Below are 24,828 nucleotides of genomic sequence, written 5' to 3'. Positions count from 1 at the left end.
AGGAGATGAAAGAGACACACGTTGGATCCCTGGGTAGAGAAGATCCCCTGAAATAGGAAATGGTAACCTACTTCAGTATCTTGCCTTGAAAACTCCATGGACAGAGGAGCCTGGCAGGCTACAGTCCATGGGGTCACAAAGAATTGGCCTTGACTGAGCGTGCACACAGGCAAGGAACTAAGACCCCACAAGCTGCAAAGCACAACACCATATTAGTTAGACGCAAGTCACAGTCAACTCCAGACAAGATGGTTACACAAGAGGGCAAGTGCCAGGATGTGAATCGTTGTGTGCCATCTTCAAAGTCTGCTACCGCGCTCAATCTCATCTCCTTAATCCTGTGTTCTTATAACACCCACTACTGCTCCCTACCTGAGAGGTGGATGTGTAGATCAAGGTCATAGCAAAACTAATCTCATCTGTAATTGATTTATTACCTCTTCTAATAACAATTACTAAGTTTGCAACATCAATTCATTAAGAGAAGATTTTAAGACTATGAAGTTTAAAAATATATATGCTGAACTGAACTGATGGTACAACAATCTGACTATTGGTCATGCCTTTCACTATTGCATTCTTTCTACCATCATAGACTTATCAGGACTTATTGCTGCACAATAATAGCTTCTTTGATTCCTTTATCTACTAAATCCCTTTAAAAAAAATTAATGTGTATTTCAGAATACTGCCTTGGTCTTCTCTATTTTGTGACAGTTGAACTAAGGGGCTATTTAAGAAGTGGTCAGCAAGCAAGTTCCACACTAATTAGCTGTACATTGATAGGACTACATGTCAACTCTTGAGCTCACAGACTTTTAATGTAGGTACCTTAATCGTATGCACATTGCTTGTGTTATAGGAAAGGAGTATAGAATTTTAATGCAAGTGGTTAAACATGATCTTCCAAAGACAACACTGTCACTCAGGGATAATTAATTAGCTTTTATAAAAAGAAAGGTTAGTTAAACAAGTTAAACATCACTACAAGATGTAATTTATGAATTCTGGACTCTGATAATTACACAATTAGAATGTGTGTTTACCTGTCATAAGAACATTTTCTGTAATTTTTGCTCTATACTTCAAAATTTCTTCCAGGGATTAATTCAGGAATCAGGACACTGCAAATGTTGAACATAAAGAAAATGCTGTGAAATAGCCAGATATTTGATTTACCATTTCTTCTGTGGCTGAACATGTGGTTTATTTTGTCCATGCATGGAAATTATTTAACTTAACAGCACAATAAATGTTTAGAAAAACATTAATATTTGATCACAAAGTTATATTATTATTATTATATCATTTCTTTTCAAAATACATTGGCTTTAACCTCTTGTAAAATTACTGATTTGAGACCAAAAGGAGGGGTAAATTCTCAGCATAAGTCCTAAAGTAGAAAGAAGATATCGGTCATATTTAAGAGTTTTAGAGGTAAAGCTAAAAAAAAAAAACTTTGATTATTTAGAACTTTGGAACAATTAATATAATTATTTTTATTTCTTTATTTTCAATTTTATTTTATTAATTTATTTTTGGCTTTGCTGGACCTTAGTTGCTATGCACGGGCTTCCTCTGGTTATGGTGAGCTGGGTCTCCCCCCTGAGCAGGGCCTCCCCTCTGAGCTGGGCCTCCTCTCTGAGCAGGGCCTCCCCTCTGAGCTGGGCCTCCTCCCTGAGCTGGGCCTCCTCCCTGAGCAGGGCCTCCCCTCTGAGCAGGGCCTCCTGCCTGAGCAGGGCCTCCCCTCTGAGCAGGGCCTCCCCTCTGAGCAGGGCCTCCCCTCTGAGCAGGGCCTCCTCTCTGAGCTGGGCCTCCCCTCTGAGCAGGGCCTCCTCCCTGAGCAGGGCCTCTCCTCTGAGCAGGGCCTCCTGCCTGAGCAGGGCCTCCTCCCTGAGCTGGGCCTCCTCTCTGAGCAGGGCTTCCCCCCAAGCAGGGCCTCTTCCCTGAGCTGGGCCTCCTCCCTGAGCTGGGCCTCCTCCCTGAGCAGGGCCTCCTCTCTGGCTGCCGTGTGTGGTTCTCACTGCAGTGGCTTCTCTTGGGGAGCACAGGCTCCAGGGCGCATGGGCTTCAGCAGCCGTGGCCTGAAGGCTCTGAGAGCAGGCTCGGTAGTTGTGGTGCTTGTGCTTAGTTGCTCAGTGGCCTGAGTCTCTTCCCAGGCCAGGGATCAAACACCTGTTCTCAACTTTGGTGGGGGATTCTTTACCACTGTGCCACAGGGGAACCCCAAGATGTTATCTTAGTATTCGATGGTAGATGGCAGGGCTTCCCAGCTGGTGCCAGTGGCGAAGAACCCACCTGCCAATGCAGGAGACGTAAGAGACACGGGTTTGATCCCTGCGTAGTGAAGATCCCCTGGAGGAGGGCATGGCAACCCACTCCAGTGTTCTTGCCTGGAGAATCCCATGGACAGAGGAGCCTGGCGGGCTACAGTCCATGGGGTCACAAAGAGTCAGACACGACTGAAGAGACCTAGCTTGCAGGTGGTAGATGGCATAGCTCAAGCACATAGGCCAGACTAGTGAGTTTTCTTTCGAACTGCAAGTTTCTGGGGAAAAAATGCAAGGGTTAAAACTATTTTTGGAGCGATTTTGAGATTTTTAATGTTTTCCCATCGCGTTTTTTGAAGTGGCAGCAAAACCTTATCAGCTGTGGATATTAGTGCAACATTCGTGAATCTTTTCCAGAGGTTTAAGAAACATTAATTATCAAAGTCCCATTCATCAAATACTTTGTTTCTATTTATTTACATCTTTCCAAGTATCTAACCGACTCATCAAATTCAAGAGTTACAGATGCAAGATTTTACTTCCTTTTGTTTTTCAGCATTTAAATGAATCATCTTATGCAATGTAAACAATGAACACAACTGCAGTCAAGATGATCAGATGTTTTCATACTTGACTTAGTGTCTCAGCTGCAAAAGCATAGCAGTGATAGATGAAATAACAAATAAGATATACTGAGAAAGACATGGTTATGCTTGGGAGCAGGTTACACCTTTTTCAAGCTAGGCTGCTGGTTTGGAAGCCAGCAGCCCCGCTGGTAGGCTGTTGTCTATAGGTAACTGAGTCGGTGTGTGTACCAGCTCAGTTCCTTCAGTCGTGTCCAACTCTGTGACGCTGTGGACTGTAGTCCACCAGGCTTCTCTATTTATGGGATTCTCCAGGCAAGAACACTGGAGTAGGTTGCCATTTCCTCCTCCAGGGGATCTTCCCAACCCAGGTATTGAAGCCCTGTCTCTTAAGTCTCTTGAATTGGCAGGCAGATTCTTTACCCACTGAGCAATCTGGGAAGCCCCAGCTGAGTCAGAGAACTCAGCAAGGAGGTGGAGAACCAGCACCATGTTCAATGTTTGGAGGCAAGGGTTAGGCTGGGCTGGGGCTATCCTGGGAAAAAAACTGAAAAAGAAACTTCGACACATTGATGCCGGGGGCTAAGACATTCAGAAAGCTGAAGACCGAGGGAAATATGAGGTTGCAGATTCAGCCTTGAAACCAAGAACAAAATCCTCCCAATTCAGTGGTTGGATGTGGAATATCCTCATTGTCTCTACAGATGCGGAGTCTCAAATTGCCGTTGAAAGACCAAGACTAGACTAGAAATTCAATTCAGTCACTTAGTTGTGTGCGACTCTTTGCAAACCCCATGGACTACAGCACACCAGGCTTCCCTGTCCATCACCAACTCCTGGAGCTTGCTCAAATTCACGTCCATCGAGTCGGTGATGCCATCCAAACATCTCATCCTCTTTTGTCCCCTTCTCCTGCCTTCAATCTTTCCCAGCCTCAGGGTCTTTTCTAAGGACTCAGTTCTTCGCATCAGGTGGCCAAACTATTGGAGTTTCAGCTTCAGCATCAGTCCTTCCAATGAATATTCAGGACTGATCTCCTTTAGGATGGACTGGTTGGATCTCCTTGCAGTCCAAGGGACTCTCAAGGGTCTTCTCCAACACCGAAGCTCAAAAGCATCAGTTCTTCGGCACTCAGCTTTCTTTATAGTCCAACTCTCCTATCCATACATGATTACTGGTAAAACCATAGCTTTGACTACATGGACCTTTGTTGGCAAGGTAATGTCTCTGCTTTTTAATGTGCTGTCTATGCTGCTCATAACTTTCCTTCCAAGGAGCAAGCATCTTTTAATTTCATGGCTGCAATCACCAGCTGCAATGATTTTGGGCCCCAAGAAAATAAAGTCACTGTTTCCACTGTTTCCGCATCTAGTTGCCATGAAGTGATGGGGCCAGATGCCATGATTGTAGTTTTTTGAATGTTGAGTTTTAAGCCAACATTCTGACTCTCCTCTGTCACTTTCATCAAGAGGCTCTTTAGTTCTTCTTCACTTTCTGTCATAAGGGTGGTGTCATCTGCATATCTGCGGTTATTGATATTTCTCTTGGCAATCTTGATACTAGCTTGTGCTTCATCCAACCTGGCATTTCACATGATGTACTCTGCCTATAAGTTAAATAAGCAGGGTGACAGTGAACAGCCTTGACGTACTCCTTTCTGAATTTGGAACCAGTCTGTTGTTCCTTGTTTGGTTCTAACTGTTGCTTCTTGAAGTGCATACAGATTTCTTAGGAGGCAGGTAAGGTGGTCTGATATTCCCATCTCTTTAAGAATTGTACACAGTTTGTTGTGATCCATACCGTCAAAGGCTTTGGCATAGTCAATAAAGCAGAAATAGATGTTTTTCTGGAACTCTCTTGCTTTTTCGATGATCCAGAGGATATTGGCAATTTGATCTCGGGTTCCTCTGCCTTTTCTAAAACCAGCTTGAACATCTGGAAGTTCACGGTTCACGTATTGCTGAAGCCTGGCCTGGAGAATTTTGAGCATTACTTTACTAGCATGTGAGATGAGTGCAATTGTGCGGTAGGTAGTTTTAGCATTCTTTGGCATTGCCTTTCTTTGGGATTGGAATGAAAACTGACCTTTTCCAGTCCTGTGGCCATTGCTGAGTTTTCCATATTTGCTGGCATATCGAGTGCAGCACTTTCACAGCATCATCGTTGAGGATTTGAAATAGCTCAACTGGAATTCCATCACCTCCACTAGCTTTGTTCGTAGTGATGCTTCCTAAGGCCCAGTTGACTTCACATTCCAGGATGTCTGGCTCTAGGTGAGTGATCGCACGATCGTTGTTATCTGGGTCGTGAAGATCTTTTTTGTACAGTTCTTCTGTGTATTCTTGAAATTCGGAGGATTCAGTCAAGAAGTAAAGAAACATTTGTGTGTGTGAGAGAGAGAGAGAGAGAGAGGGAGGGAGAGAGAGACCACAGATAAATAGTGAAAAATATAAAAAGAAAGTAATCTATTCCATTCAAAGGTTTAATGTGCATGTCCAGTAAGCACAGATGTGCTAAGTCAGAATGGTTTGCAAATCAAGCACATAAAGTTATCTAGTGCCAAGGAAGCTGCAAAATAAACAATTAGAACAGTTAGACTCATCTGGAAACCCGAGTTTAGGGCAACTACTGGCCCTTGAGTGTGTAACACGCACTGTTTACAGCGCCTCACGTTGATGGAGCTTATGTTTTTACGACATGTTTTAGAAACTCAAAGAAATAAGTACAGAAACTACATCCACAAGGTACTATAAATCTATAAGAAACTATAAAACAAAACAAGCAGCAGTGAAATAAAAAAAGAAGTGGCAATCTAATAGAAATCTTAGCAGTGAGAAGAATCATCATTTAAAGAAGGCATTCATTAAGTAGCTGAAATATAGAACAGACATTGTTAAAAGAGTTTGGCCAGTATAATATTAAGAGTCTATAATACAGAAGAAAATTATGAAAGGCCAGTAAGGTGCCATGAAGACTGAGAGGTTCCAACATATGTATGTTAAAGGATATTTTGTTTTAAAGATGAAATCATGATTTTCATACAGATCCACAATGAACACAAGTTAAAGACGGAATTTAGCTCATTATTAATGAGGAAATCTGTAAGATGTTACAACTGTTTTGAAGAAGTCAAAGAAGGATAAATTTATACTGAGTTAAAGGAATGTTGAGATTAATTTACAAATAGACAATGTAAAAGAGGTTTTTTTGCAAGCAGATTTGAGGTTCATTCTTGAGTGAATCGAACCTCCATGGGTCAGACTTTCTCATATCTGTGGATGCTCTGTTTCAGGGATGGCCAATTATGCTCAGAGACTGAGTTTGTCTTTGCCAACAGCTTATTTAACATAAGTTCACAGCAAGATTCATAAGAATTTTACAGGCTAATAGCAGATAAAGTATCTTAATAAGCCAACAGAGAAAGAGCATACTCCAAACAAATGATAGATTGATCGCCTTGTTGGTTCAGGCAAGGGGAGATGAAAGGAAGAGAGTCCAGATTTAGCTCGAGGCGCACCTTTGCAGGAGTTGGTACAGGGACAGAGGGTTTGACTACCCGAGAGCTGAGTCGCAGCTGCCGGTGCAGAAAGGAAGGTCCCTTGTTGTTAGATCTTGGTTGCTAGGCAACCAGGCGCCGCCATGCCGGCCTGCAGAGCGGGCTGCTCTGGGGGTTATCACTCCAGGAACCATTGCAAAGCCGCTGTCTATGAGGACTCCTCCCTGAGGCAGGTGCAGAGGTCCTTTCTCTTCCTGAAGCTGCTGCTCAGTCTAACGTCACCACCTGCCAAGAGTGACCCCGCCAACACAGGAGAAGTGTCTCGGATCGCCCCAGGGCCACGCCAAGGGTGATTTTTGCCAAGATGCGCCCTCCCAGACACTCCTCACAAGTCCCCGTATGCACAGTCTGTTACCGTTCCACAGCTGCGCCTCCACCTGCCCTTGTCCAGACGCCTCCAGCGACTGGGCTACTTGTCAACCATCCTGCAAAACTCCTCTCATTCTGAAATCAACTTGACCTCAAAGAGCAGCTTCTTATTTGGCTGATTTTGTGTTGTCTTTGTCATAAATAACTGGATTGAAACAACGTAGTAGATTTGAAATCATATCAAATCAATACACCAGGCACAGGAATTCTTTCCCATCACTGTTACTCACAGTTTGTAGAGTTGCTGTGTGCTCAGCCACTCAGCAAGGGCCGACTCTGGGACCCCGTGGACTAGCCTACCAGGCTCCTCTGTCCTTGGGATTTCCCAGGCAAGAATACTGGAGCGGGTTGTCATGCCCTCCTCCAGGGGATCTTCCTGACTCAGGCATCGAACCTGGGTCTCTTGGGTCTCCTCCATTGGCAGGTGGATTCTTGAGCACTAGCACCAGCTGGACTGGATGTCGAGTTGTGAAGCAGCTCAAAGGCAAACAAAGACTGGAACCACATAACGCAGAAGAGTGTGCTCAAAGTCAAGGGTCGGCAGACTGCAGTCTTCGGTGAAATCCAGCCTCCAGTTTCACCGGAACGCGCCACCCCCACCGTCTGCCTGTTGTCTATGGCGGATTGCACGCTGAACAGCAGGGCGGACATAGTTGACAGAGCCTCTGACATAGTTACTACTTAGACGTTTAGAAAATGTTAACCCGCTCTTCTAAACAGGGCAGTGTTCCACGGAGAACATTTTCTCAACATGAATAATAGAATTCAAAAAAAAAATGGAGAGAGTTGTAAAGAAACAATACATTTAAAAAAAAAAAAACTGACATTTTTCCCCTAGAATTAAAACAGGACATGAGTCCTTAAACCAACATCTCACTCTGAGAACAAGCAGGTGCATAAAATTAGATTCACCCGGCCTCATCGTCAAACTCCCCTGGTGGCTCAGTGATAAAAAAAACTGCCTGCAACGCAGGAGACACAGGAGACGCGGGTGTGATCCCTGATTTGGGAAGATCCCCTGGAGAAGGAAATGGCAACCCACTCCAGTATTCTTGCCTGGCGAATTCCGCAAACAGAGGAGTCTGGAGGGCTACAGTCCATGGGGCTGCAAAACATGGCTGAGCAACTAACTAGCAGCATCAGACATGTCATAGAAAAACTGCAAACATTAACAGACGCAGGGGAAAAAAATTAAGAGAAGAGAGTACGGTGAAGGGGAAAAAAATGTTCACTGAGACAATAAATTCTGAGTCAGAACTACCATGGAAAAATATTTTACATGTATTATTTATCTGATCTTTTTCATTATTCTAGGAGCGGGTATTGGCCTTTAGCCATGAAGAAACAGTTCAAAGTTACACAGCTGGTAAAGGGCAGAGCCAAGATGGAACCTCCGGTTTTGTGTTTTCAGAAACACAGACTTGGCCCCTCAGCTCTGCCACTTGTTATTATTAAAAAACAGTTTATTTTTAAGGGTGAGTAACACACACTTCTCTGTCAGGAAAGACGATGAGAAAAAGTCAACTTGCTGATTCAGCTATATAGAGACTTTCGCAGCCAAGAAACAGAAGTGCAGAGACTTCTGCTGGAGGGATCTGTCAGGATCCAAGCCCTGGAAACAGAGTTGCAGCTGGAGAATGGAAGACGGAGGGGCGGATGGGGCTACAGACCAGGTGGGGCTTTTGCAGGCTTTCAGCTTGTGCTAAACACCTCACAATATTCTAAGAGAAATGAGAAGATATTGAAGTTTTAAAAGCAGAGGAAGGGTAGGTGACTTGATCTAATTTGCATTGCAAAGGAAAAGCCTTTGGCATGATGACTGCCTTGGAGTTGGGCCAGAATGGATACGAGGAGACCAATTAGAAAGCTGCTGATATATAACAGCCAAGATGATTACATGCCCAAAGGGAGCTGCGAACCAAATAATGATGAGAACTTGCAGCGTTCAGACTGGAACCGGAGACGTATAGGACACGGGCATGATTGTTTCCATATGGAACGCTGGTCCCTTTCCCTGGCTTGTTCTTTCATTTATATTCTACAGTATTTGGCCTTATTTGCAGATGGAATAAACCTCCATTGTTCTGGCTGCTTGAATTCCCACGGCAAGCAAGCTTGATGTCTGATTGATTCTCCTTTTGTTCTTCCTGTCTGTGTGCTGTCTGTTTCTTACCTCCACTACAGCATTTTTCACACTGAATTATGTCTGATCACCTCCGCCTTGCGGCCTTAGGAGAAGCCCTCAAGAATGAAGACTTCCTTTTAATCACCTTCGCATCCCTACTGCCTACCAGTGCTGCCCAGAAATGGTCATTTCATGCAAGTTGCTGACTAAATGAGTGAGACTTAATTATGTGGGATAGATCATTGTCTTCTGTCAATTTTAGCAGCTCCCTTCACTTCCAAGTTTCCAGATTCATGCTAATTCCCAGGCTCCTGAGGAATTGAAAACCCTCTGAAATAACCCTGTTGTTCATTTTGTGTTATTTAGTTGCCAAGTGCTGTCCGACTCTTCGTCACCCCATGGACTGTCACCCGCCAAGCTCCTCTGTCCCTGAGATTCTCCAGGCAAGAGTATTGAAGTGGGTGGCCATTTCCGTCTCCAGGGGATCTTCCTGACTCAGGGATCGAACCCACATCTCCTACTTCTGCATTGCAAGTGGATTCTTTACCACTGAGTTGTAAGTCAATACCATTTCTTACATAGAATATATGGGCCCTTGTAAATGTTTTGAATAGCACAAATACACTTGAATTCTGCTAAAGATATTATCTCCATACCTCAATGATAAACTAATCATGTCTATAGAAACATGTGCTATTTATTTATTTTCCTGCACAACCTGTTCTTTGTGTGACTCGATCAATCTCTGAGTCTCAATTTTCTCTTCTAGAAAACAGATATTTATCCATTGTGACCATTTTTATAAGGATAAATGAGATAATGTGAAGTATGGTAGGTACAAAGTACTAGATTTCCTCCTTTTGTAATTTTATTTATTTTTGGCCGTGCTGGGTCCTCACTGCTGTGTGGGCTTTTCTCCAGTTGCACAGCCTCTCCGGCTGCTGTGTGAGGTGTCTCATTGCCGTGGCTTCTCCTGCTGTGGAGCGTGGGCTCTAGGACAGGTGGGCTTCAGTAGCTGCGGCTCACAGGCTCTAGAGCACAGGTTCAGTGGTTGTGGCAAATGGGCTTAATTGCTCTACGGCAGCATGTGGATCTTCCTGGATCGAGGATCGAACCCGTGTCTCCTGCCTTGGCAAGCGGATTCTTTGCCACTGAGCCTCCAGGGAAGCCTCCCTTTTATTTTTGTATTGTCCCCCATGTCTCCATCATGCCATGGATTACCTAAGTGGTTGGGTGTCCTTTTTAAAATTCTCTTATTTTTCTGTACTGAATCTCTTCCAATATTTGCTCAGGTTTACCTTTTATGTCTCTAGATAGAATAAAATAGAAGTGTTCTACTCCATACACCGTGAATATTTTGACTTCAAAAATGCCTCCCAAATTTTCCCTTGGGGAGGAAATTCAAATTCACTCTAATCTACCCATTGTTGCCTCTTTTCTGCTGTCATGAAAATCTGCAGATGGTCTAGAACTCCTTCACTCCTCTCTCCTGTTAGATTGGATGCACTGTTACCCAGGAAAACCGGGCAGCGCCAGCCTGGGGAAGAGCTGGAGACAGTGAAGCCCTTTATTGCAGGCACTGCTGTGCGGGGTTGGCATGTCTGAATTTAGGATCGGCAGATGCGTTTCTTTAATTGTCCACTTTGTGTAAATTTCCATTCTTCTAAAATAGTTTAATAGGATATTATTTTGAGTCCTAGCTGAGAATTTTTATATTCAAATATTCAGTAGCAATGTTGTGCTCTTTGTTGCTTTCAATTGTCATATGGAACCCCCTTTCAGGTAAACATTTTAATAAACACCCTTTGCCTGGGTGAAGCGAAGTGAAGGCATTAGCAACCCTGCCTTTCTTTGCCTCAAACAGCTCACTGGCACATTATCTGCCTTTGTTCTCAGAGTGTCTTATAAGGCGTTGGAGGGGCCTCACCCTCTGATTTAGAATCTGGGTGTCTTTAGTCTCCTGGAATTTGTGGTCCTGCTAGCATTATCTCACAGACTTAGGTGAGACAGAGGAGAAGCGAGGCTTTACACGTCCCAGTAACACAAACATGGGATCAAGAAGACACTGGCAAGGTTGCTAATTGAAATTGTTTAGGGCCGGGTTTCTCATGCTTTAATCTGTATGTGAATCACTTAGCGACTTGTTAAAATGCAGTCCCTTATTCAGTGGGTTTGGGGCCTCTGATCCTCCATGTCTAACACATCCAACAGGTCTAACATCTGTAACATGTCTCTCTCTCTCAGCTTCCCACATGGCTCAGAACCTGCCTGCAATGCAGAAGACCCGGGTTCGATCCCTGGGTCGGGAAGATCCCCTGGAGGAGGAAATGGCAACCCACTCCAGTATTCTTGCCTGGAGAATCCCATGGACAGAGGAGTGCTGGGAGCCAGCTCACGAGATCCCACCCATGACAGAGTCATGAGGAGAAGACCTGACGAGCAGAGCAACTCAAGCCTCAGGGAATTCTCAGAAGGCTGCCTCAGCACTCACCTTAAAGATGATACCTATCTTTCTGACGTTTGCTATAATAAACCTCTTCTTATTTTCTGTGACTTAGGTAGAAGGCCTTTCCTGATCTCTTCTCAAATAGATCAATCTGAAAACTTCATGGCCCCTGAACGGTAATTCCGTATAAGATTATCTAGGATATAGAGTATTTTAATTTAAACTTCTCTTACTAGTATATTAGTTTGCTTGATAAAAATACCTGTGCCTTTGGAGCTAATGTGCATGACCGCTCCTTAACAATAAACAGCATTAAGAGCCTCAGCACAGACAGCCCCAATGGGCACAGAGTCCTTCGTAGGAAAGGGCTTATTAGAAAACATAAGAAATACTGCTTTATGAAACTGTTACTTAGTCTATATTTACTTGCTATATTTTTGTTCTTAACATATTTAGCCTACATAATAAAAATATAATAGTTTAAGAATTATAAAAATAAAACCTTAGCCTTAATACAAATAGTAAGACAATTGTTAATTCAGCTGGTGATTTTTGCTAAGAACTGACCTTTGCGCTACATTGTTTCAGCTTGCTGTTCTATGACTTTATGGGACCCCATTCTTTTCCGTTAGACTCAAGGCGTAGGATAGATTACCGAAAACAGGTTTTACCTTGAAACTTTCTGTTGATGAATTCTTTCCTGCTGTGCCTGATACAAACGTGTTCTGGCTGATCAACCCTTATCAATAAAGAGTCACAAGATGTTAGCAGGCCCCCAGGCCAGGAGATGATGTAAACAAAATGAAACTTTTTGTAACTAAGATATGCAAACGGTGTCCACAAGGGTCAAAACTGCTGACCCATTAAGCTGATTTGGTATGACTCTACACGTTACATTTGTTTCTATGTACCACTAAAAATATAAAAGCTGTCTTGAAAACAATAAAGTCAGGAGACACTTGGAAACACCGAGACTCGCTGTGTCTTCTCATTCGCATCGCAGACGCCGTCCATCCTGAGGGAACCCTGGACCAGCTGGAGCAGGACTCCGGCAGAGGAGCCTGGTGGGCTACAGCCCATGGGGTATAAGAGAGTCAGACATGCCTGAGCCACTGAGCATGCGTGTGCTCTTTTTATCTGTCAATATCTATCTGTCAATCATCTAGCTACCTAGATTTGATAATTACATCAGCAAAGACCCTTTTATTTTCCATGTAAGATCACACAACAGCTTCCAGGGTTAGGATAGGGACATAGTCAGCTGACCCTAGGAAGTCTGTGACTTCGTGACCTCCGTAACGTCCACTTCAAGCCAGATACCCTGCAATTCTATATAGGAAAAGCTGTTCATTTAATTTTGCTTTTATAATGTATTTATCTTTGGTTGCACTGGCCTTCTCTAGCGGTTCTGGTGTGAGAGCCTCTCGCTGTGGGGGCTTCTCTGGCCGGGAGCACCAGGTTCCAGGCGCGTGGGCTCAATCGTGGCGCATGGGCTTAGTGGCACACGGGACCCTCCCAGACCAGGCTTGAACCCGCGTGCCCAGCACTGGCAGGCGGATTCTTAACCACAGGACCGCCTGGGAGGTCCCAACTGTGCTCACTTGACTCGCACGCTTAATGTAGAGATGAGAGTGTTTGGACCTGCTCGGATATCAGTGTCCGTCCTCTGAATGTCCGCAGAGAGTGAGGGGAGACCGGAGCAGAACAGAGTGTATCAGCGCAAGTGTTAAATTCAGAGAACAAAGGAAACGGAGGAGGAAGGTGGGGGCGAGACTGAAATAAACACCAGAGGCAGAGGAAGCCAAAGAAACCCTCAGAAGGAAACAATCTATGGCTTCCATCCGAGTCTCTAAAAGGCACTCGGTTCACCCAAGGATCTGGTTAAGCGCATGCGGTCTGGGATGCTGCGTGTCTAATAAGCTCCCGAGTGATGCTGATGCTGCTCATCCATGGACCACACTGAGTAGCAAGGGCTTAGGCTGGGTAGAGGCAACAAGAAGGTATAAAAGACATTAATTGGATTGGGTACTGCAATGTGGGAGCCCCGGGTTGAATGCCTGGGTTGGGAAGATCCCCTGGAGAAGGAAATGGCACCCCACTCTAGTATGGTATTCTTGCAATCCCATGGACAGAGGAGCCTGGTGGGCTGCCGTTCATGGGGTCGCAAAGAGTCAGACACGATTGAGAAACTAACACACACATCCATCCCTAGGAAGCAGAAGCTTTGGGTCTATGAAGAACTGGAGAAACTGAAGCTGTCTTCTCTACAGACTCCTTACAAAATTCAAGTCTAGCGTTGCCAAACTTCTTTCCAAAAGAATCTGTATTGCCATATAAAATCTCAATATCCGTGTTGGCAACCTACTCACAAATTTCAAAAACAACTCATGTCACAAATAAATGAAAAATATGTTTTTAAAAAGGATTGCTGTGTTTAAACCTCTAGCGGTGAGTCTTGTGTGCTACATTTGTAAATTGAGCAGATCTGTGACTCCTTTTGCATAAAGGAGTAACCATTAAAAACACTGACAGTGATAAACCGAAAAAAAAAGAAGACCAACAATTTACTGTTAAGTGTTGAACTAGCCTGTGTCTGTTTTGTTTTGCACAGCCCTCCAAATGGGTCGCTGTTGTTCAGAGCACACCATGTCAGGGAGGAAATGAGGCATTCCACGGGCTATTAACTACCCCAGCAGAGATCTAGGAAGATCACTGCAGTGTTATTTAGTGTCGGTATTCATTTAATTCTGGTGCAGAAGGGCAAATTTACCATGCTCAGTGGTCCTCAAACTCACGCTGGCTTACAAGAGGGTTGCTTAATGACCCACTGATGGTAGACTATGGCGTCACCTTACAAAATACCGACAGGAGAGAGGACAGCCCGGGGTAGTTGGTTTTAATACATTTTATATCTAAAGCATTCTTTTCGCTGGTGGAACACAGAGTTGCCAGGGTTTTGTCGGCTGGTTTGTTTGCTTCCCTCATAGCTCAGTTGGTAAAGAATCTGCCTGCAATGCAGGAGACCTGGGTTCGATTCCTGGGTTGGGAAGATACCCTGGAGAAAGAAATGGCAACCCACTCCAGTATTCTTGCCTGGAGAATCCCATGAACAGAGAAGCCTGGTGAGGTACTGTCCATGGGGTCATAAGAGTCGGACCCGACTGAGCAACTAAACCACCACCACTACCACCAAGCTAAGCTACTTCTGCTATCTGACAACCCCCTTCTCTCTGTGGTCTTCATCTGTTGTGAGTTTAGATTAATGAATCCTACCTGAATGAATCTTTTCAACAATATTAGGTAGTCCATTTGGCTTCCCTGGTGGCTCAGCGGTCAAGAACCTGCCTGCCAATGCAGGAGACGTGGGTTCAGTCCCTGGGTTGGGAAGAACCCCTGGAGGAGGAAATCGCAACCCACTCCAATATTCTCATCTGGGAAATCCCATCGTCAGAGGATCCTGGAGGGCTACAGTCCATGGATTGCAAAAGAATCAGATATAACTTAGCAACTAACAATAACATGTGATCTGTAAAGGGCTAACTTGTATAGCTTACTGCTGCTGCTACTGCTAAGTCGCTTCAGTCGTGTCCGACTCTGTGCGACCCCATAGACGGCAGCCCATCAGGCTCTGCCGTCCCTGGGATTCTCCAGGCAAGAATACTGGAGTGGGTTGCCATTTCCTTCTCCAGTGCATGAAAGGGAAAAGTGAAAGTGAAGTCGCTCAGTCGTGTCCGACTCTTAGCGACCCCATGGACTATAGCCTACCAGGCTTCTCCGTCCATGGGATTTTCCAGGCAAGAGTACTGGAGTGGGGTGCCACTGCCTTCTCCGTCCCCAAAGAACATTGCTATCCCTTTATATATAAGATCTCCATCTTGAGATTTTAAAAGCTACAAACATTGATGTAAATGCAATGTCCCAAGGGATGTATAATAAACAGTTGCTGGAGGTGCAAGAAATATAGCAACTGTTTGCAATCTCCACACGAAGTTAGAGAGCCATACCACAATATTTCACTGTAATAGAGTACAGAGAATATGATTTAACTGGCAGAAGAGCCAGCCTCATAATATAACCAGATATTTCATAATAGAGCTTTATTATATAAAATTTAGAGCCATTCCAAATGTTCCTGAAAAATTTTGCAAAGACAACCTACTGTTGCAAAGAGAAGTTTGTATGCTGCCAAGCTCAGACATGACCAGCTCCAGATTCTGTCACTGAATTAAGGCCTCTCTGAACTCAGCATCTAGATGTCTGATTGAGAAACTGAAGGACAGAAAATGGGACTTGCCTTGCGGTTTAGTGGTTAAGAACCCACCTGCTCATGCAGGGAACCCTGGTTTGATACTGGCTCAAGAAGATCCCACATGCCGCGGAGCAACCAAGCCCGTGCGTCACAACTCCGTGGTCCACACTCCAGAGCCTGAGCTGCAACCACTGAGCCCATGCACGTAGAGCTGGTGCTCCGTAACAAGAAGCCGCTGCAAGGAGAAGGCTGCTCTCCACGACCAGGAGCAGCCCCTGCTCGCCACAGCTACAGAAAAGCCTGCGTGCACAGCAGCTAACCCCCAGCAGAGTCCCCTCTCCAAAAAAATACAGAAAATGATACAGGAGCTTTAGTTGTTATCCTGCTGGGTTGTTTCCAAGAAGTATTTTTCCCTGTAAAATGTAAAAAAAAAAAAAAATCTCATCAGCAAGTCTAGCATGCAATCTATGAAGTTTAACATAAAAAAAAAAAGCCAACACATAAAAGTAGGAAAAGATAGACCAACACACATGGTCTTGTTTACTGAGCAGCTCTCTGTGAGTTGCCAGCATGAAAACCCTGCTGCCATTGCTTCATTGATAGTAGCTTCCTAGATCTATCTTAGGATAAGTTCTGAGGCTGATAGCTAGTTCTCTGGGAAAGAGTGCCACAAACAATTAACAATGTCTACCTTGGGCATGGGAAAAGAGTACAAGTTATGTATATGCCATACATTTGCACGGATTATTTGCACTAATACTTAAGGAGATTCTTTTACTTGAAGAGTAAGGATTGATTGAGAATGTCTGAGCCTTTTCTATTGAAAGACAAGTAACAATAAATAAGATATATACAGACCATATGGAAAATGGCAAAAACTGCTTTTTGACATTGGCAGTGGGTAAATCTAGTGAGTGCAAGTCGCTCAGTCATGTCCAACTCTTTGTGACCCCATGAACTATCCAGTCCATGGAATTCTCCAGGCCACAATACTTGAGTGGGTAGCTTTCCTCTTCACCAGGGGATCTTCCCAACCCAGGGATTGAACACAGGTCTCCTGCATTGCAGGCAGATTCTTCACCAGCTGAGCCACAGGGAATCCCAAGAATGCTGGAGTGGGTAGCCTATCCCTTCTCCAGGCAATCTTCTCAACCTAGGAATCGAACCAGGGTAAGTCTAAGACCTTTTCAAATCCCATGTGAAAATCCCTACAGGATCAGTTCATGGGAGTTACTACCTGAGCGCAAGTAGTAAGACAATACTGAATGTAATAACAAATTTTATTTTGGGGGGCTCCAAAACCACTGCAGATGGTGACGGCAGCCATGAAAGTAAAAGACATTTGCTCCTTGGAAGGAAAGCTATGACAAACCTAGACAGCACATCAAAAAGTAGAGACATCATTTTGCCAACAGAGTATAGTCAAAGCTACAGTTTTACCAGCAGTCATGTACAGATGTAAGAGTTGGACCAGAAAGAAGGCTGAGCACCAAAGAATTGATGCTTTCGAATTGTGATGCGGGAGAAGACTCTTGAGAGTCGCTTGGAGTGCAAGGAGATCAAACCAGTCAATCCTAAAGGAAATCAACTGTGAATATGCATTGGAAAGACTTGTAAGCTGAATGCAAAAAGTCAGCTCATTTGAAGAGTCTGACGCTAGGAAAGAGGAAACGAACAGGAGAAGAGGGTGGCAGAGGATGAGATGGTTAGATAGCATCATTGACTCAATGGGCATGAATTTGAGCAAACTCCAGGAGATAGAAGAAAATAGAGGAGCCTGGCATGCTGCAGTCCATGGGGTCACAAAGAGCCAGACATCACTTAGCGACTAAATAACAACAATACTGCACGCATGGGTGTGAGGATGTGGGGTAGTTAGTTGGGACCATCTAGCAGCAAGAGACTTCTTGTGCATGTCAGTGGTGATGGTATCAGTATGGGCCCCTGAAAACTCACCATCTATCAGGTTATGAAACTTCAATATCACTGTCTGTGTGGGCAGAATGACGGCTAGGATGCCTACATCCTCATCCCTGTGAATTTCATAACAGTCATGCTACATGGCAAAAAAAAAAAAAAAAAAAAAAAACTTGGCAGATTTTAAGGTTCTGAATCTTAACAGTTGGAGATTATCTGGGATTATCCAGGTAGGGTCAGTCTAACATAAAAGGCGAAGTATCCAGAATATTCAACACAACATTGAAGGAGAAGAACAAAGTTGAAGGACTCGCATTACCTGATTCAAGACCTAATTACTAAGATACAATAATCAAGGGAGTGTGGTCTTGGTGAAAAATTGGACAAATAGTGGAAAAGAATACAAAGTTTTAGAATAGACCCACATAAATGTATTCAACTGATCTTTGAGTAGCAAAGGCAATACAATGAAGCAGAGATAGTTTTTCAATGATGCTGAAACAAATAAGCATTTATATGCTGCTGCTGCTGCTAAGTCGCGTCAGTCGCGTCCGACTCTGTGCGACCCCATAGACGGCAGCCCACCAGGCTCCCCTGTCCCTGGGATTCTCCAGGCAAGAGTACTGGAGTGGGTTGCCATTTCCTTCTCCAGGGCATGAAAAGACCCCAAAACAAAACAAAGCAAAACAAAAAAATGACCTAGGCACACACATTATACTCTTCACAAAAATTAAAATTGATAGTAGACCTAAATGCAAAATACAAAACTGCAAAACTCCTGCAGGGTAACATAGGAGAAAACCTAGATGACCTTGAATATGGTGATACATTTTTCCAAACAACACCAAAGACATGCTTCGTGAAAGAAATACGTGATAAACTGAACTTCACTGAATTAAAAACTGGTTCTCCAGGAAAGACAATGTCAAGAGAAAGAGAGAAGAAGCCCCAGCAGGAGAAAAAGACCCATCTGATACAGGGCTTATCCAACATGTACAATGAAATCTTAAAACTCAGTAAGGAAAAAGAAAACCATCCTGGTCAAAAATAGAATGAAGATCTTAACATCCCATCAAAGAACCTATACAGGTGGCAAATAAGTGTATGAAACGATGACTCAGCATCACATCATCGGAGAAAAATGCAAATTAAAACAAGGAGATACCACCACAACTGTGAGAACGGCTGGCGTCCAGAGCACGGACCCCACCTCATGCTGGAGAGGGTGTGACGTGACAGGAGCGCTCGTTCGCTGCCTGTGAGAATGCAGGACGGCACAGCCACTCTGGGAGAGGGTTTGTCTTTTTCTTACAAAACGAGACACACATTCGCCCACATTAAGTGGTGGCCTTCACAAGTGGCTCTTTCCACACGGTGCTCTCTGTGCTTGGAGCATCCCTTTGCTATCCGTCTCTCTGACTTTGCGCTACGATGGATAAGGGTAGGGAGGGCACAGTAAATATAACACTCCCTTTAACCTTGCACACCGCTATCCCCCTGCTTTTAGTGTGAAGAGAACAATTTCCTGGGTGGTAGGACATGAAATGGGCTTCCCCTGTGACTCAGTGGTAAAGAATCTGCCTGCCAATGCAGGAGACACACGTCCAATCCTTGGGTCAGGAAGACTCCCTGGAGAAGGATATGGCAACCCGCTTCAGTATTTTTGCCTGGAGACTCCCATGGACAGAGGAGCCTGGCGGGCTGTAGTCCCTAGGGCCGCAAAGAGTCAGACATGATTTAGTCACTAAACAACAACAACAAAGGGATGGTATGGTATGCCACACTGCAGAAAAGTCACCCTGTGATAATATCCCTGTCAATTGTTTTCTCCTTCGATGTACTCTCCCGCTCCTGATGCCTTGACTAGGCTGTTTATATTGAATCCCATATGCTTCCAAAGGGCAGTTGACAGTAATACCAGGAAACCAGTTTGTCTGATCCTGCACTTCCCAAAGCTTTTAACAATTTAATCTATCTAGCATGTTCACTGTTTACCACAGAAGTTCTAATCTTTAGCACTGATGACACTGTTTGAGCATTTGTGCATGCGGGGATGTGTCCTGGGCCTTGAAGGATCTTTTGCAGCCTCCTTGGATTCTGCTTGCTAGATAACAATAGCCGTACCGGGTGGTGACGACCAGAAGTATCCCAACATTGCCAGGATTCCCTGGGGAACAAAATCACCCCATGTTAGAAACCACTGGCCTACTGCCAAAACCACCAGTCCTGATGGGTTTATTATCCTTATTTTTATAAAACTTCTATTTATTTATTGTTTATTCCTGGCTGTGCTGGGTCCTCATTGCTGCTTGGGCTTTTCTCTGCTTGCGGAGAGCGGGGGCTGCTAGTCCTGGTGCTTGGGCTTCTCACTGCAGGGTCGTCTCTTGTTGTGGGGCACAGGCTCCAGAGTGCGGGGCGCAGGCGCTGTGGTTCCCGGCTCTAGGGCACAGGCACAGTGGCTGCGGTGCACACACTTAGCTGCTCTGCCGCATGTGGAATCGTCCCAGACCGGGGATCAAAGCCGAGTCTCCGGCGCTGGCAAGTGGATTCCTCACCACAGCACCAGCAGGGAAGCCCCTGGTGGGTTTATTTTACTCACCCGTGGGTCATGGTGTGAAGTAGTCCACCATTCCCTCTGTAAGGGCCTCTCAGAGCAAAGCACATTCTAGCCTAGTCATTTTCATAATGAAAGCAAAAAACTGTGCTTTTTAAGGGGAAGTCTCACACGTAGGCAGCAGATTGGCACCCAGTGAGGTCTTCTCCAACTCTGAGAAGCCTAATTAAACCAGCAAATTCATCTGGTATTTGTAGCTGTTTGTGATCACTTCCAACTCTATTGCACTCACAGCCACACAGAACTTGAGCAAACAGATTCTTATTCTGCTCACAGGTTTGAGTTCTGAAAGGCATGACATGGCACCTCTCCTTCTACAACACTGGTTCCCGAAGCGTCACCCTCACATGCCTTGTTATACACGGTGATCTTAGGTGGCATGGTGTAAACCTATACATTTTTTTAAATCGGAGGAAAATTGCGTTACAATGCGGTATTAGTTTCTTCGGTACAATGAAGTGAATCAGCTATATGTCTACATATACCTCTTCCCTCCTGAGTCTCCCTCCCCTAAGCCCCGTCCCGCCCCTGGGTCATCACGGAGCCCCGAGCCGAGCTCCCTGCACCGCACAGCAGGCTCCCACTCACTGTCTGTTGTGAGTGGTCCAGGCCATGTTCGCAGGAGGGGACCCGAGATGCAGACGCAGAGAAGGGGAGTGTGAGGCAGGGGGTGTGAGACTAACTGAGAGTTAGGAGGCACACGTGTACACTACCACGTGTTAAGCCTTCACATTCCATCAGAAGTGGGTTCACTGTAATGATATATGTTGTGTGTTGGGGCACGGAGTCGGAGCCTCAACCAGCGCCCAAAACTCCCCGCGCAAGTCTTCTTCAGAATAAATGTTTCCATGTACAGAAAGTGAGCTGATTTAATGAATATGATAGGACAGAGTACATACATATGTGTAGTTTCCTACTGCTTCTGTAAAAAATTATCGCAGACTTCATGACTGGAGGGCTTCCTTTGTGGCTCAGTTGGTAAAGAATCCTCCCACAGTGCGGGAGACCTGGGTTCAATCCCTGGGTTGGGAAGATCCCCTGGAGAAGGGAAAGGCTACCCACCCCAGGATTCTGGCCTGGAGAATTCCATGGACTGTATAGTCCATGGGGTCACAAAGACTGAGCGACTTTCACTTTGATAACTGGCAGAAAAAAAAAAAAACAAAAAACCCTTGCAGTTTTGAAGTTTAGAAATCCAAAACAGGGCTTGGGGCCGAAGAGATGGACATAGGTGGAGGCTCTGGAGAAAAGCAGCCTGCGGGCCTCTCCCCGGGGCGGGGCCCCGCCTCCCCGGCCGCATCCCCTCCCCCGGCGCTCTGACCGCTCCCTCTGGCCTCACGTCTCCTTTTCTGACTTCGACCCTCCTGTCTGGCTCTCTTGTCTTTTTTAAGGACCTTTGTGATTACACTGGTTCTACCTGGAAATTCTAGGATCATGTTCCAATCTCAAGATCCTTAATTTAATCACATCTGAAAAGTTCCTTTTGCCATATAACATACCATATTCACAAGTTCCTGGGATTAACAAGTAGACAACTTTGTAGGGAGAAGCATTGTTGAGTCTATCACAGCGTATCGAGAAACGTACAAAGTGCTGTCAGGGTGATGCATGACTGACATCTAAGAAATCTTGTTTCAGTTATTTATTGTTTACTTATTGTTGCAGTTGCTTAGTTGCTAAGCCGTGTCCGACTCTTTTTTGAACCCATGGACTGTAGTCCGCCAGGCTCCTCTGTCCGTGGGGTTTTCTAGGCAAGAATATTGGAGTGGGCATGAATATGAGCCAGACATGACTGGGACCCTCTCTTACACTCAGAAATAAAGATAATAAACGGGGAGAAAGAATAGAAGGATACTGGAGTGAGTGGGTTGCCAGCTCCTTCACCAGGGGATCGAACCCATGTCTCCTGCGTTGGCGGGCGGATTCTTTACCACTGAACCACCTGCGGAGCCCCAGTTATCAATTACTGTAAAGCAAATGACGCCAAAACTTAGTAGCTAAAATAGCACACACGTGTTGTTATGTCACAGTTTCTAAGGGTCAGGAAAGGGTAGCAGCGTAGCTGGGCTGTCTTGAGGCTGCCGTCAAGGTGTCTGCTGCCCGAAGCATCTCAAGGTTCACCTGGGCCGACCCGCTCCCGAGTTCGCCCAGGGCCACGGCTAAGGTTCTGTTCCCTGCGGTTGAACTGGGGTCTTAGGTCCTCATTAGCTGCTGGCTGGGGACCCTCTTTGCCGCACGGGCCCCCCTGTGGGGGAGCAGATGGCTCCGTCTCCATTGAAGTGACTGGGAGAGCGAGATCGTGAGCAGGCGGAAGTGACACCCTGCTCTCTGAAGCTGCTCTCTGAAGCATCAGCTGGCTTTTGCCCGTTCTCTCCGTTAGGAGGGAGTGAACAAGCCCAGCCTAGCCAAGCAGAAGGCCATTATGCAAGAGTGTCAATCCAGCTGCAGGCGCCCTGGGGTCATCTCAGAACCTGCCTCCACACTCATCACAGGCCTGTTTTTTGCTTCCAAACATGCAGTGCCCCTGTTAGCAGAGAAGGGTCTTCTCCACAGACTTCCTTTCCTCCCGAATCTGGGAGCACCCCTCCCCCCATTTCAAGTGTTCCCACTGTGAAAACCGGCCTTCTTGATTTCCCTTGGGTCTCACCAGCTCTTTCCCCACGCACCCTTCTCTGTTGTCAACTGTCCTCTCTGCGTTCCCACTAGATGCCTCCATTATTATTTCTTTAATTTATGTAAATTAAAATTTTAATTTGAGAATAATCTAACTTTTAAAAAATGTATATGTATAATTAGTTTTTTTAAATTTATGCATTATTAGACATTGTTTAAGAAGCTTCACGACGAAAAAGACAGACAGAAAAATATAAATCTCCTTGCTTAATTAAATTAAACCCAAATCTGAGCTCTGGCTCTTTGGGAAATTCAACCCAGAAATTTTTAGGGTGTGAATAGAGCTTCTCGACTACCAGTGACTGAATCAGATTTTTAACCTTCTACATCTTTCTCCCTTTTTCTCTCCTTCAACTTCCCTGACCAACCCCACACAAAAAAAAAAAAAAAAATTATTTTTGGCTGTGCTGGGACTTTGCTGCTTCTCAGGCTTTTCTCTAGCTGCAGCGAGTGCAGGCTGCTCCCCAGAGGCGCGCAGGCCTCTCGTGCGGAGGTTTCCCTCTCGCGGAGCTCAGCTCTAGGACGCCTGGGTTTCAGGGGTTCCGGCTCCGGCTCCGGCTCCAGAGCGCAGGCTCAGTAGCTGTGGTGCACAGGCTTAGCTGCTCTGTGGTTTGTGGAATCTTCCCTGACTAGGGATCGAACTCGTGTCTCCTGCATTGAGGGGTGGCTTCTTAAAACTGAGCCATCAGGGAAGCCTCCCAAAGCCCTTTCTCATAACTTTTTGGGTTTCATGTTGATAATCAGGGTTTTTTGTTTTGTTTTGTTTTGTTTTTAATGCATGTTTTACACCTGGCTAATTTATAGTCTGATTTGTGTGGAGTCTAAAATAGTGAGAGGAGCCTGGCTCTTTCATGAAACCAGACAGTGGAAAGGATTGGGGGATGTCCCGTAGCAAGTGCGAGGGTCAGTTCATTTCTCTCTCCGCGTGTTATGATGCACCGGAGATAACCCTGATGGATTTAATCTGGTGACCTTTAGCAGCTGTCAGGCCTCAATAATTTTTACCTGTTTTGATAGTCCCCAAAATTGCTGAGGACATTACAACATAAAAAGAGCTGGTGAATATGCATAAATCTGTGGGAACTTGAGCAGTCGTTTACGTGGGTGGAGGGGGTGCAGAGGGCAGGTCTCATCCTATGCCCCTGGAGGGACTGCATTCTGGGGAGATCAAGTAGACTTTGAAAATAAACAGGGCTTTTCTCCTCTCCGCTTTCATTCATATTTAATAATAGCTAATTATCCTAAGAATTCAAAAAAACTGTAAAAGAAGAGCATATGATGTGTTCTGTTTATCAAAGGGGAGCACGGGTTTAAAAAATAATTGGGCCTCTCTGTTCTTGCTAGTGGTCTCTGAAGCCAACACTAGGCATCCACTTGGCTACTTTTAATTTTTAAAATATTTTACTTTTTTAATTTTGGCTGTGTCAGGTCTCAGTTTGCTGCTTGAGCTTAGTTGCCCTGAGGCATGGGGAATCTTAGTTCCCCAACCAGGGATCAAACCCAAGTCCCCTGTGTTGGGAGGCAGATTCTTAACATCTGGACCACCAAGGAAGCCTGTTTGGTTCCCTCGAGAGTCCCTTGGACTGCAAGCAGATCAATGCAGTCAATCCTAAAGGAAATCAATCCTGAATATTCATTGGAAGGACTGATGCTGAAGCTGAAACTCCCAATACCTTGGCCACCTGATGGGAAGAACTGACTCACTGGAAAACACCCTGATGCTGGGAAAGATTGAGGGCAGGAGGAGAAGGGGACAACAGAGGATGAGATGGTTGGATGGCATCACCGACCCGATGGACATGAGCTTGAGCAAACTCTGGGAGACAGTGAAGGACAGAGGAGCCTAACCTGCTGCAGCCCATGGGATCATAAAGATGGACATGACTGAGAGACTAAACAGCAACTACGACAAATTTCCAGGGGCAGCAGCCAAAATGGAAGACCATCCTATAACTGTCTTCAAGCTTTACTATCCACTCCCTACCCCTTGTGAAGGAGTTCATGTTTCAAACTATTGAATATTCC

General features: G+C 45.1%; 1 protein-coding gene and 1 long non-coding RNA gene across 5 annotated transcripts in view; one reads left to right on the top strand and one right to left on the bottom strand.

Moving 5' to 3' along the window:
- The window catches only part of LOC145505613 (uncharacterized), a 54,249-nt gene extending 41,927 nt beyond the window's left edge, over positions 1-12,322 (top strand). The window contains exons 1-3 of one of the 3 annotated variants that reach the window (XR_014053154.1): positions 3,276-4,072; positions 8,094-9,460; positions 11,149-12,322. The gene's annotated coding sequence lies outside the window, so the exon portion shown is untranslated. Of the gene's footprint in view, positions 1-3,275; positions 4,073-8,093; positions 9,461-11,148 lie in introns of those variants that run through there. The other 2 variants (XR_014053155.1, XM_081488143.1) reach the window with 2 other exon arrangements.
- Positions 1-24,828, bottom strand: part of LOC145505710 (uncharacterized) — a 69,018-nt gene that overhangs the window by 14,971 nt on the left and 29,219 nt on the right. The window contains exon 3 of one of the 2 annotated variants that reach the window (XR_014053227.1): positions 1,047-1,124. The exons of the other annotated variant lie outside the window; for it this stretch is intronic. This is a non-coding gene — a long non-coding RNA (uncharacterized LOC145505710). The remainder of the gene's footprint in view (positions 1-1,046; positions 1,125-24,828) is intronic. 2 annotated transcript variants of the gene reach the window in all.

Source organism: Giraffa tippelskirchi, chromosome 1 (assembly GCF_054371585.1).
Source record: "Giraffa tippelskirchi isolate mGirTip1 chromosome 1, T2T-mGirTip1v1.2.pri, whole genome shotgun sequence".
NCBI classification, from domain to species: Eukaryota; Metazoa; Chordata; class Mammalia; order Artiodactyla; family Giraffidae; genus Giraffa; species Giraffa tippelskirchi.
The sequence above is the reverse complement of the archived record's forward strand: the minus strand, read 5'-3'. Positions and strand labels throughout refer to the sequence as shown.